Raw genomic sequence first — 13,374 nt, 5'->3', positions numbered from 1 at the left:
ATATTATGTTTGAGGAAAGCCCTTAAATTCATCATAATTTCTATTCAAGTTCTTTCTCAGTACCTAGTTCCTAAAAAGAAAAAATGCTGTTCACTTCTAAGGCATTTTATGTCTGAGATTCTGGTTCTATTTTAGATATTATAGTGAGATGCCTATGAAATAAGCCATTTTCTTTAATTTAACGTACACTATCATACAGTATCAACCAACTTCCCATGCTCCTGTGTATTTCATGGCTTGTCTCAAGATCCTGAGCAAACCACCCCTTCTTGGATCTTTTGTGGCTGAGCTAAGGTGTTTAGCTGGCTGAGCTTCATTGATAAAAGTTGTTGGGAAGAAAGCTAAACACAAAGGACTGCCTCTCCTTTCCATTGGCAGCTGCTCTTAAGAAGTGGCTTCACTGCCAGCCCCAGCCCATGTATCTTCACAGGTGAGCAGCAGTGAAGTGTGCTCAGTCTCACATGTGGTCCCATCCATCCTGCCCTTGACCCATACCTTAGGACTGGGCTTCCTGACCTTCCCTGTCACTGGTGACTTGCCAGGAGACCATTGTCCCATGTCTGACTCTGATTACAGCTCCTGGATGCAATCCTGATGCTAATTTGTCTCTCAGCAACTTTGCTGATGATCAGAGACCCATTTTGCCTCACATTCTGAAGAAGATAGGGAGGAGAAAGAGGATATTGACCTGAAGAGGAAGTGATCAATATTAGATGCCTCCTATAGTGGTTGAGAGGTTGATGGAAAATTAAGAAGCCAGAACAGGAGTATGAAAACTTCACTGCAGAATCCAAGCAAAGAAGAGCTCAACTAGCTGAACTCCTTAACTCAACCATCTAACTCAGCCAAATACTCAAACAGAACAAATTCTCTCCTGGCTCTGACATCCTAGTTCAGAGGACAGTACCATCTCAGATCTTTGAAAGAAACAGTAGTGGCAATTTCTGTGTAAACTGAAATATGAAACTCTTTTAAGAGAAAATATTTCATATTGGTCATCTCTGAGCAGCTACAAGCTGGCAGTCTGAACATATGTTTTTGCATACTAAACATATTAGGAATACAAGGAAGAAAAACAACAAGCAAACCAACAAAACCCCAGTTATTCAGGTAAGAAGGTTTTAAGCACAAAAGCTTTTTATCCTGGCTGAATGCAAAGCAAGTTATGGGGGATCTTCTACCTTGTCACTTCTTTCCTCTGACTGTTGGTAGCAAATAAATCAGAATTTACTTATTTATTTGTTTCCACATTGCACTGAAAACAAGGGAAGGCAAGGTAACAGCATATTCCAGGAAGAGAGCAACACCTATCAGTTCCAGAAATAGCTTGGAACTATCAGACCCATCACACCCTGTGAGCAAGCTTCATACATACATATCACACACATAACCTGTTTTATCATCTTAATATGCCTTTCTTTTTGAGGCTTTAGCTTTCTGTAAATATTCTGTAAATATTACATTTTTCAACATAACTCTTTGGATACCATGGTTAATGCTCACAAACACCACCTGAGGAGGGAAATCAGACTGATGGAGTTATCCTCAGATAGAAAAAAGTAAAACAAAACTAGTTTCTGAGCAGAGAGAGGGAAAAGCAAGTGATTTTATACTTGTGGATACTTGTAGATGGTTTTGGGTTCCCATGATGGTGCTCCAGAGGGACAGAAAACATCCACAATATTTGCTTTTGAGGAGATGAGAACTTGTTGTGTTCATGTTTTTTTTCTGACAGGGTATGGTCAACTCAAAGTTGGAACAGCAGGATTTTGCCAGCTAAGATCAGGATGCTGAGGGTTTGTTTTGTTCACAGCTTATTATTTTATATATGTAATAATTTATATTATATATAAGACACCAGGAGGTTCCTGACAAGTCTTTTGGACCAATAAGGTGATAAAAGTAACAACTTACACAGTTGAATATCTTATGTTTTATCACTGGTCTCCTGAGGGCATTCCTAGTTTCTTTGTCAAAACTAAACAGATATGGTGAGCTTGAGAGCTGCTTTGGCTGACAAACTGGTTGGCAAAACCATAAACAGTGCAAACATGAGCTGATGGAGTAGGAGGAGAACGCATGGCTGCCTGATTCCACACGGATGGCAGAGCCTGAGGAAGCGCTGCCACAAAATGAATCCAAACTGCCAGGCAGGCCCTGACCTCATGACAACTGGTCCAAGTGACCTCTGTCCCTGGGCCTGTGATGTGCTGGGCTAATTTGGATTTAGGGGATTAAGCTTTGGTTCATGTGTATATTTTGTGGAATGAGGATTGTTGTACTATTCCCAACACCTATCCAGTGGAGTTATTACATATGTATGTGTCATTGAGCAGTGCATTTCTCTCCCAGTAGTCTTACAATCCTCTTTCTCACCATTCGTTCACTACAGGCTGTATCACTATATCATGATAAAGAGCCTAAGTGCAAGGAAGTGCTTTTTTTTCCACTGGAAGATTTATCATGAATTGAAACAGGCTGCCCAGGGAGGTGGCAGAGTCACCATCCCTGGAAATGTTCAAGAAATGACTAAATGTGGCATTTAGTGCTATGGTTTAGTATGGTGGTGTTCAGTCAAAGGTCGGACATAATGATCTTGCAGGCATTTTCCAACATTAAAGATTCTCTGATTTTATGAAAAGGAAGAAGAAGCATGAAAATCTTCACAGTCTTGTTTAAGTGCAAAATTTTATCCCAATTCTAACTCAGAAAAAGTTGGAAAGCTTGAAAGTTCCTCAATCATCTTCTGTTATTACTGAACTCAAAATACCTTACTATTTCTAGGTGCAAATCTTCTTTACAGCTGTTCTTATGCTAGAGGCATTTCTGATTTTTCAGTCTTAAGTAATTTCTGATGTCTAGATCAGACCACTTGTTAAATCATGTGCTAGGTTTTTCAGGAGTGCCTTCAATCACAAGAACACTGCTGATTATGCACAATAATGACTCAAAATTAAGGAAGATGCATTTTTAATCTTTGTTTCTATATTCTCCGCACTTCTTAATTAGTTTTTTCTAGTCATGACTGATAATATTTTCAATTGGTTCAGCAAGTGGGATTCATTTGATTAGATTCTTAGAAAATTAGAAAGAATTCAGCAGTTGAGTACTTCTGCAAGTCTGAATGAACAATGCCAATTTGTTATTTTCCACAGGATCATTGACATAAAATATTCAGACAATTGATCTAATGAGGCAAGTTTCATGAAAAAAAATCCTTTAAATGTTTTTTCTTTTATTTAATGGGACTTGTAATTGAAAGAGAAAATAAATGAATTAATGCCATTTTTTATCATTTAGATATTTAGTTATAAAAATGTCTTGTTATTGATTAGATGCTTTGCTCTGGGGGACACACTCACAAACCAACTCATGTTAGACTCTAAGGACCATAGCTTTCTCCTTGACTTCTCAATTATCTTGCATAGCAAAAGAAAGTAAATCACAGCAGAGGGGCCTCCTCATTCTTCCCTTTAATTTCTTCCTCCCTCTACCACCTTCTCCAGTGATTCAGTTGATTAGCCCACCACTTTATAGCATAATTCCTACCAAAAGAACTGAATCTTTCAGTTGTGTGTTCTTTCTATTCTATTGTCTGGGCTGTATTGAAAATGCCCAATTAGAATAACAGGAGTTTGACTTCAGGAAACTTTGGACTTGGCAATTTTAAAGAACTTGTAAAATAAAATATGTTTTTCTCTTCACTCCCATAAAAACTAGGAACAGGGCCTACAGAGCATTACTGATGAATGATAGCACAGCTCTCTGGGGTATCAGCCACTCCTCCAGCTTTCAGTCATCAACAAACTTGCTGAGGGAGCATTCTGTCCCTTCATCAAGGTCTATGACAGGTAAATTGGACAAGACTGGATCCAGTACTGAGTCCTGAGGACACTGTGGCTACAGACCTACAACTACGCCCTGTGCCATGGAGCACAACCCTCTGAGCTCTGCCACTGAACCAGTTCTCAGTCCATGCTACTGTCCACTCATCCAACCCACACTTCCCGAGCTTATCTATGAAGATATTATGGGAGAGAGTGTCAAAAGGCTTATTGAAGCCAAGGGAAACATCCACTGTTGTCCCCTCATCTGCCTGGCCAGTTATGCCATCATAGAAGGCTATCAGACTGGTCAAGCATGATTTTGCCTTTGATGAATCCATATTGACTGCTCCTGATAACCTTTTGCCACACGCTTAGCAATGACAATCAGGATGAGCTGCTGGACCACCTTCCAAGGGTTGGAGGTGAATCCAACCGGCCAGTAGTTTCCTGGGTCCTTCATGTGCCTTCTGAAAACTGGAGTGACACTGGATTTCTTCCAGTCCTCAGACACTCCTCCATCTCTTTATGACCTTTCAAAGATGATGGAGATTGGCTTAGCAATAACATTTGCCGGCTCCCTCAGCACGCATGGGGCCCATGGATTTTTGGATGTTAAGTTTTCCTAAATGATCTCTAATGCATCCTCTGCAAATGGGAAAATCTCCCTTTCTCCAAACATTCTCTTGCCTCCACGGCACGTAATAGGTGAAGGTTATCTTTAGCAGTAAAGACTGCAGAAAAGTAGACATTCATTAACTGTGTCCTCTCTGTATCCTCCATCACAAGGGCACCAACCTCATTTGGCAGTGCACCCACATTTTTCCTGGTCTTCCTTTTGCTACTGATTAAAATGCTGGTACTCCAAGAAGTCCTTTATGTTGTCCTGACGTATATTATCACATTTAGTTCCAAGTGCACCATAACCTTACTGGTTCCATCCCTGCATACTTTGAAAACATTCCCATATTCCTCCTACATGGCTTGTCCTTTTTTCCCTACTTCTAGACCCAGTAAAGGAGCATGAACTGCTTAGTTCAGTAACTAAGTTACCTAATGAAATTTTATGACTGATTCACCAGAGGACTGTCTCTCTTGTCAACAACAGTGCTGACATACTAGCATTTTGGCAAAGGTGAAAATCTTGCTTAGGTACGTTACGTCTTATAGTAGTGGCTTGGTAGTAGTTCTTCCACCTGGCTATTCACTCTAGCCTTCCTGCCACCAGCCAACCCCATTAACCTCATTTTAAACTGTCTTATATAAAAATGAGGGAATTTACATGGGTTAAAAGTGGCAACTCCTTAAGCTGATATTGTCATAAAGAAAGGTAAGCATAGAATTACCATTGAATTGGTAGAACAGGCTTCAGGTAACTCATTAAAAAATTGCAGAACATAAAGAAGTTAAAATATAATAAACAAAAGAGGTTTAAATTAATAAGAATGAAAAGCCACATTCATTATGGCAGACATAGCACAGAAAAATTGCAGATGAGGATATTGCTAGTAATGTGTGCTGATAGTTCATGCTGTTCTAATGGATAGCTCATTTCTATGCCTCTATGCTAAGGAAATTAGTGGTTTGCTTTCAATAAATAAAAGTATAAATAAAATATTTTAATGGATGCTTTCTTCCCTCCATTTAATGGGAAAGAAATAATTTTATGGAGCTATTACATGCAATACTGAATTGGGGCTTATTTCATCACTGTCAATTAATCATGAAACCTATCTCATTAGCTTTAAACATATGTGACTTGTATCACTGCATATGAACTCTTTTTGTACACAATCCAAAGCTTTAGATTATGATTTTTTTCAACCTGGTCTACATGAATAACACTGTTTCACTGACATCTGATTTTGATTTTGTTGTCATCTCTACCTTGTATGTTTTGGCTTCTAATTGAAAAGTGGGTCTCTATTTAGTAAAAAAAATTAAAGAATCAGTTACATTTTTCCATATATTTTTGAGAATTCTTAGGCAGACCATTGTTCCATTCAGACTTGGGTAGAAAGATGTCATGGAGTTACTTTACCTTTAAGGGAGTTGGAGTTGCTGGGAACTGCCTGGAGTCTTTTCTCCTGACCAATTATCTGTCATTGCTGGGAATTGACAGCAGTTTAGGCCATTGAAAAGTGGGATCAACTTGTGAACCCTACCTTAAAGTGTAAAAGCTAGAGCTCTCTAGTCTCTCTTTGTTTTCTGGCTGTGGAGGGTGGCGGAGCTCCAGGCCTCCCGTCCCTGCCCAGGCCATGCGGCCGGGCGGGGATGGGGCCGGGCCTGCCCCGTCTCCCGGCCGGGAGATGGCGGGGCCTGGGGAAGGTTTTCCTCAGGCCCGGGCCGGGCCGAGCCGATCTCTGGCTCGGCTGCAGGTTTTGCTGTAACTACATTCACTAGAAACTGCCCAGTGAAGAAAGAGAGAGGCCCTGGACTTGCAGCGGGCTGGAGCAGCGACTACACTCTCCAGAGCAGCCATGAGGAACCTTCCATCGCAGACGGCTCTAACTCCTGTTCGGCAGAGATCCCCAAACCATCTACAAAAGCCTGGGCAAGATGTTAACTCCTTCATTACCCAGATGAGACTTGCGGATTAATCTTTTTATCCAGAGAGAGAGAGAGAGAGAGTGATCAACATGAAAAGAGACTTTATAAACTACCGGTGACAGGAAAGAAAAGAAGCTTCAGGAAAGGTAGAGAATTAAGAAGATGCTTTAATTAAGCTGAAATATCTCCCTGTTAAAACTATGGAGATGGACAATGAAGTCCTGAAAAGAACTCCTTTAATTCATGATACAGGATCTAGAGAGGAATAGTGTTCAAAGTGTAAATTTGAGTAAAGAGTAATTATAGTATAGTGAAGTGCTGGGAGATTTGAAGCCTTGAGAGGCAATGAGAAAACTGTTTTCTGGTGAAGCTCACAGAAACAGATGGAGAAGACTTTTTTTTGCCTTTGAATAACTTATCCTTAAAAATGCTATCTCTAGACTCATGGCCCATACACTTTTCAGAGTGATGAGAAAATGGGAGGAGTGAACTCTAATAATAGCAGCTCTGGGCAGCTAACATTAGGGCAATAGAAAACTATAACAAAAATAGTTTTCTTGTGAGAAACTCCATAAATTAACAGGAAGAAACTTCTGTTTCTCTATAAAGACTGGTGAAAAGACTGTAGCAAGAATTGGGACTGTTTTAACCATCAAAGTTCCAGAGTTTTTTGTCTCTGTTGTCATGTGAACGGGGAAGTAGTGGGTGGATAGGAGATGGAAGGGTTTTTTCTGGAAGTTTATTCTGGTGTTCTTGTTGTTGTAGTTTGTCAATAAACTTTCTTTTTTTTTTCCTTTTAAGTTGTATGCCTGTTTTGCTCTTGTTCTAATCCATATCTCACAGCAAAAAGTAAGTAATTTTCTTAGTTATTGGTTTAAAACCACGACAAAAGAGTAAAATTCTTTTACTTCCCTATCCAGTTTAACTACAGCTTTCTTAAAATCCAGCGTGTTGGAAAATTGTAGTCTGTCTGCTGAGTGTCGTGTAGCTTTTGCAGAGGGTTAACATCAAAGACACTATAGCTTTTCATCTGTTGACCAGAAATACGGACATTTATTTCTCAGAAGTCAGCAAGCTTTTTCATGGAGATGATCACTATAGTACCCTAGTTCTTCACACAGATTAATAGATTAAGCTTCACAGTGACCTGAGTTTGAACTTTAAGAAAAATCTATTCTCCAAGTTTAGCTACAAAAAGTGGTCGACTTTTGAACTACTTCTGTTGGTTTTTTTTAATTATGATACTCACTTCCATACTCAAGGAAACTGCATTATGCCCATGCTTCTGCTTGGCAGGATAAAAGGCAAGCGAAGAATGTGATTAATCCATCAGACTCTGTGGGGTAAAGCATGTAAAGAAAGTGTGTGGAATAAACTGGGGCAGTAGAAAACCAACAGAAACAGATGAACCTGGATTAGGACTTGTAAGGACTCGGAAGAGTGAAAATTTGAAGAATTGAATAATATCCCTGAAACTTGTGGGCTATGGAATCTGAAGTAGCAGTGCCAATGCATGTATTCCTGCTCACCTAGAGTAAGGAGAATATTGGGATTTGTAAAAGGAGTTTGAAGTGGATAAGAAATTGTCTACATGGAACATGACAATAAATTGTGTTCAAGGCAGAGTTTAGGAGCTAGAAATGATTACCAGGGTCCTTCAACAAATACGTGTGACCTTACATAATGTTTTTATTTGTGACCTTATCATAAAGCCAATTGAATTAGGGAACTATGCTTATTCATTATATAAACCTGGAAGACATTATCTGTATAGAGAAGCAAAATGGTATATCACAAAAAGAATAAGCAGGCCATGAAAACTGAAGCAGTAAAATAGGATTTTAAAGGGGTTGGTAACTTGGTACTTTAGTATTATCTGAAAATTGATTAGCTAGAAATTAAGAAGAATGACTTTGTGTATTAGTCACTAAAAGAGTAATGATAAACACTCAATGTGCTTCAAGTGGGAAATTGGAACCTGCCTACGAAACCGACTGACTTAGGTCTTCAGGGTCTTCTACTGTCAATAGCCAGAATACAATGTTACCCAGTGGTGTGTTATACTGAAGGCTCAGAATTAAAGAAATACTGAAGCCATTGAACAGTCTGGTAAGAAATTTGGATTCAAGAAAGGTGAAACAGCAAAGCAGATGCAAAAAAAGTCTGTTTGAAAGCACATGGGAGTAGATTCAGAAATTTTGTAATAGGGTGGGAAAAATGTGATGGATGATCAACACCAAGGGATTAGACTGTGTTCTGGGATGAAGAAGTACAAAGAAACATGAATTGGGACACATTTTATGTAGACTGAAAATCTGGATTTTATTTTATGTAGACAGAATGGTAATGACAGTAAGAGAAATTTTTAGATTCTTGGATAAACTTCTACTATTTCCAGCAAAAATGGCAGGGACTAAAATCCTTAATCTAGCTGAAGAATGTATTTGATCCAATGAATTTCTAAAAGCTCCATATACTTCTGCAGAGGCACAAAAAAATTTAATGGAAGATTCAGGGACACAAAGAATATGGATGGTAATATGGTGGTGTAGAATATTAACTTATTGAGTTTCTGTTCAGAGTTTTAGCTCACATCTACATTCAATCTTTTCTTTCCCTCAAGTCAGGTTATATTCAGCCTATAGCATTTTAATGTCCCAACCTCCTTATTGCATTCTATGAGTTCTAATTGCTTTTGTAGGAAGATCTTGAGAGAAAAACTCCTACTCTGATTCTTGAATTCATCATGTTCATTTCAGGAGATCATTATTAAAGATTTTTCTTAGGAAAGAATATGTGTTATAAATTGCAGTTTCATAATAATATATGAATCTGTTTCCAGGGATAACCCTTGGCATATACACATGGATTAACAGAAACAGTTATCTTAGACATAATGACTTACTGTCATTGTAATAAATGAAAAAAATAATCCCATGAAATTCTTAAGAGTTCATTACACCATATCTAGGCATATTTACAATGTTTGTTATTTTAAATGATACTTTTCAAAATCTAAAAAGTTTAGATTAGGCTACTCTCTCCAACAGCAAAAGAACAAATGCATTAAAAAGAGAGGTATATAGGAAATTAAAGTAAATGAAGCATTTTTAATGAAAACTATTAAAAGAACAAATTAGGCTAAAATGTCACTATCATTAAACTATATTTAGCAAATGTCAGAGTTTTACAGAACTTCAGACCCTTCATGAAGGTCTTGTCTCATCAGCTAGTGCAGGTACAGGAAAATTTTATTTTCTTTTACACCCGTTGCTTCTTCCAGCTTTAATACAATGTATTTATGCTATGAAGGGAACCATTACTGATCTTTCTTCCTCTTTTCAGCATCACAACTTCAATATACACAACTTCCATGCAGTCTCATCCTTTTATGACAAACCTACAATGCAATGGGGATATAAAGAAATCCTGTTCTCAGCTATGATGTATTTTGGGCTATTGTTCATCATGAGAGGACTTGTCCACTAACTCTTTCTGTTTGTTTAAAAGTAGCTTATTTTTCATTCCAAACACTTTGAGTTGCGGCAAAGTGAGAAATATACGGCTTCCAGATGTACACAAACTAGAGATGATCAAAGCACATCAGGCTTAAGAAAAATTTCATCTTTGTAATGCTTCAGAGTATTCAAGATAAAGAAAGTATTACAAGATAAACAATATCTGGTTATACCTCTCTGTCAGGGCTTCAATCAAACCCACATTAATCACCAGAAATCAGTGAAACACACAGAGTTACCTTTAAGAGTATATAATTCCCAGCTGCTAAATTCAGAAAATGATAGTTGACTTTAAGTTCTGTCATCCCATAAAAAGCCAAAGGTAAAAGCAAAAGACCTTACCAGTCTTAAACTTCTCTAAAACCTTGTGGTCCTCATATATGTGACTGTGTTATGCAAAGAGTAAAACACTGAGACATCATTTTTGCTTAACTCCCCACTACTCTGCCTTTCAAAGGATCAGTCATCAAGACCCAAAACAGAGGTAGAAGGTATTAAATCATAGACTACCAGTACCCCAAAGATCATCTGGGTCAAACTTTCCCAGTATAAAGCACTATTTAGGTAAGAGGGACCAGCATCTGAACCAGGTGGATTTCCAGCTGTCTGATGTCAGCGAAGCTACCACATCCCTGTGGAGATTATTTCAATGGCTTGTTGTTCTCATTGTGAAAAATTTTCCTCCTATGTCCAATCAGAATATCCCCAGGGGTACCTTTTACCCACTACCCCTCATCAACCAGTGTATTCCATCACTCAGAACTGAATATTTTATTGGTAAATTGCAAGCAGTGAACTCCTCTTTTTTATTTCCCAGCAATGGTAAAAAGTTGAGAATGTTACTGGGAAATGTTTATGCAGATATGTTTCTTTAGCTTCTTTCTTTTGGGGCTACAACACCAGTCTGTGTTATAGAAAAAGGAAATATGGGTTTACATTGCCTTGATTCTAGCTGTGAAATTGTGGCAATAGTTATAATTTTTTTAGTCTTTTTATGATAGTGGAATGTAAATATTGTTTGAGCAGTCTATAAAATGATTATATTTTAAAATTGCTTCTTTACTTCTAAATGTTTTCTGTCTTCTTGGTATAGTGCTTTTTTGTTATCAGTCCCACTGTATATTAAACAGGTGCCACTGGGGATTCATCTTAACCTTGTCTGAAATGAAGTTGTCATGATTTTATACATCTACATGAAGGTATTCTTTTGAGAGGCATACCTCTTTCTATGGTTGTTATAGGAACCTTGATGATGAGCTTTAAAGAAGACTCTAATTTTTATGATAGGAAAAGTTAAATACGATTCATCTTAAATTCAAAATAAGAAATTTGATTGTAGTACTGTAAAGTATCTCACATACTCTTTTCCATTTGAATTACTACAGTGTTCTGGACATCTTCTAGGCTCTAGTCATATAAATTACATGCCTTTGTAATTTATTCCTGTAGTCCTGTTTACAGATTTAAAATTACCCTGATGTTCTCATAAACTGATGTTTACACAATCGGCATTCACCTCTGAAAAGGGCTGTTGAACAAGGGTGATTTTCTCCATGTAGAGTCTGTAACTCCTAAATACTGCACTATGAACTTTCCTGTTATTAGTTGTTTGCATCTTGCTTAAAATACTTCCTAACACTTGAATGGCATTAGGCTGTGCTGAAAAATATTTGATGAAAGCAAGTGATGATTATTGGTTTGAAGGTATGGTAGTAAGAAGATAAAAAATGAATTGTAATTCAGAGGGATTCTGCAAGATTATAAAAGGTCATACTTTAAATTTAGCACTGCACCATTTCTTTATTTGATTGCATGCAAATTGTTTACCGTATTACATGTTTTTTATTTTTTTAGAATTCATTTTATAGTTTTTTCTAAGAGTGAATAACATAAAAGCAGGTTATGAGGTTTTACAGATAAAATAAATCTCTGAAATAATTTAAAATTCATTTGCCTTTGAGAGTTGTGGTTAATGAAAATTCTGTCATTAACCTTCTTAATTTAAACAACTGTACTTGATTCAATTGAACCTAATATTTAAAAATAATTGTCACCTGCAGAATTAACTTCACTCTGGAAGCCATCTCCCCCTAAAAGTGAACATAAATTTCTTGAGCATTGATTAAAATATGCAAAAAGGTACCTACATATAGATTTTGTCCTTCTTTCCCTTTAAATCTGATTTTTTTTTTTACTACTATTTCTTCTTCTTTCCTTTCATTTCAAAATGCATATACTGTTTGTCCAGCTCCACCTATATTTGCAGAAGGGTATCACAGGAGAGCAGGCATTTTGAAAGTTTCACCCTTTGCATGTCTAGAAGTTGTGTCTCTAACACTTGTGACACTAAGAAATGCAGTAATGACTTCTGGAAACCAGATTCCTATGAGCAGTTCAGAGGATGTGTTTAAAAGGCAGTTGAGTTTGAAAACAATTGAGCAACTTTCACAGTATTTAATCCTCTAAAGTCCCTTTTAATTTATATCAGATAAAATTAGCTATTACTCTCTTAAAGCTATTGCCATTTTGGTTTGGGGTTATGCACTGTGGGGTTTGCCACTGTCTAAGGGTAAGCAATCCACACAAATATGCAGGCTATGTGAATTGCTTTGAAAGGACTGCCACAAATTATTTAGAAAACATGAGCTACTGTGTTCACTGATTTCTGAATTGCTTCTTGAGTATTATTACTATAAAATACAAACCCTTCAGTGCCTGATCTGAAAAGTGAGAGGCTCAATTTCAGTTTGGGAAATAAGAAGAAATTAGAAGGTTAAAACAGTAAGAACTGAATGAATTACCAGTTTTAAAAGTGACTGCTTTGGGATTCAGTGCCATTTGCAAGAACTTCTTTTCCTTCTCCTTGGTCTTATGTTTCTAGCCCCATAGATAACCTCCTGTTTTTTTTGCTGGAGCAATAAAAATTGAGGCTCTATTTCCTGAGGGATATTTCTTAAAACTTATATGAATAAATATCAAGTAAAATAGAGCTTTCTAGAAAGACTTTTCAATTTGACATTTGTGTTTGAATTTTAAGTGAGCTTAGGAAGAGGCCATTACCACCTTAGGCAGATATTTCCGCCTATTTCAGTGATAATAAAATAACTTGTGTTTTCCTTGTTGGGTGCAGTCTGAGAGGTCTCTTATTTGTGTTCCCTTCTATTGCATTTTCTAAAGTTCATGGAATAAATAAAATTTACAAATGTTAATTTCTTTTATCATTTGTGCACATGGAAACAGCACAGTAGAAAAGGATGGGGTTTTATTTCCTGTCAGAATGTGGAATGTGTTACTGTACCAGCAACAGCTCACAGGACTTCAGTGTTCTTGATCTACTAGAAATCCTGGGCAAGATGAAATGTGCAAGTGCTAGGTCAAGGGAACAGAAAAGCTTGTGCTCTTTGAATTTACAAGGAAAGACAAAATGCTTTAGTGGTCTTTAAAAAAGGTATTTCTTAGAACTCCTTAAAGGCTTTTGGCAG

At 37.3% G+C, this 13,374-nt stretch overlaps 1 long non-coding RNA gene across 2 annotated transcripts in view; it reads right to left on the bottom strand.

The window, feature by feature from the left end:
* Window positions 1-6,333, bottom strand: part of LOC111924432 (uncharacterized) — a 33,919-nt gene extending 27,586 nt beyond the window's left edge. The window contains exon 1 of one of the 2 annotated variants that reach the window (XR_015277751.1): window positions 5,990-6,333. This is a non-coding gene — a long non-coding RNA (uncharacterized LOC111924432). The remainder of the gene's footprint in view (window positions 1-5,989) is intronic. The other variant, XR_015277752.1, reaches the window with a different exon arrangement.
* Between the last annotated feature and the right edge of the window lie 7,041 nt (window positions 6,334-13,374).

The sequence above is a fragment of the Cyanistes caeruleus genome, chromosome 1 (genome assembly GCF_971803275.1).
Source record: "Cyanistes caeruleus chromosome 1, bCyaCae1.hap1.1, whole genome shotgun sequence".
Taxonomy (NCBI): Eukaryota; Metazoa; Chordata; class Aves; order Passeriformes; family Paridae; genus Cyanistes; species Cyanistes caeruleus.
This window is presented reverse-complemented; position numbering and strand designations above follow the sequence as displayed.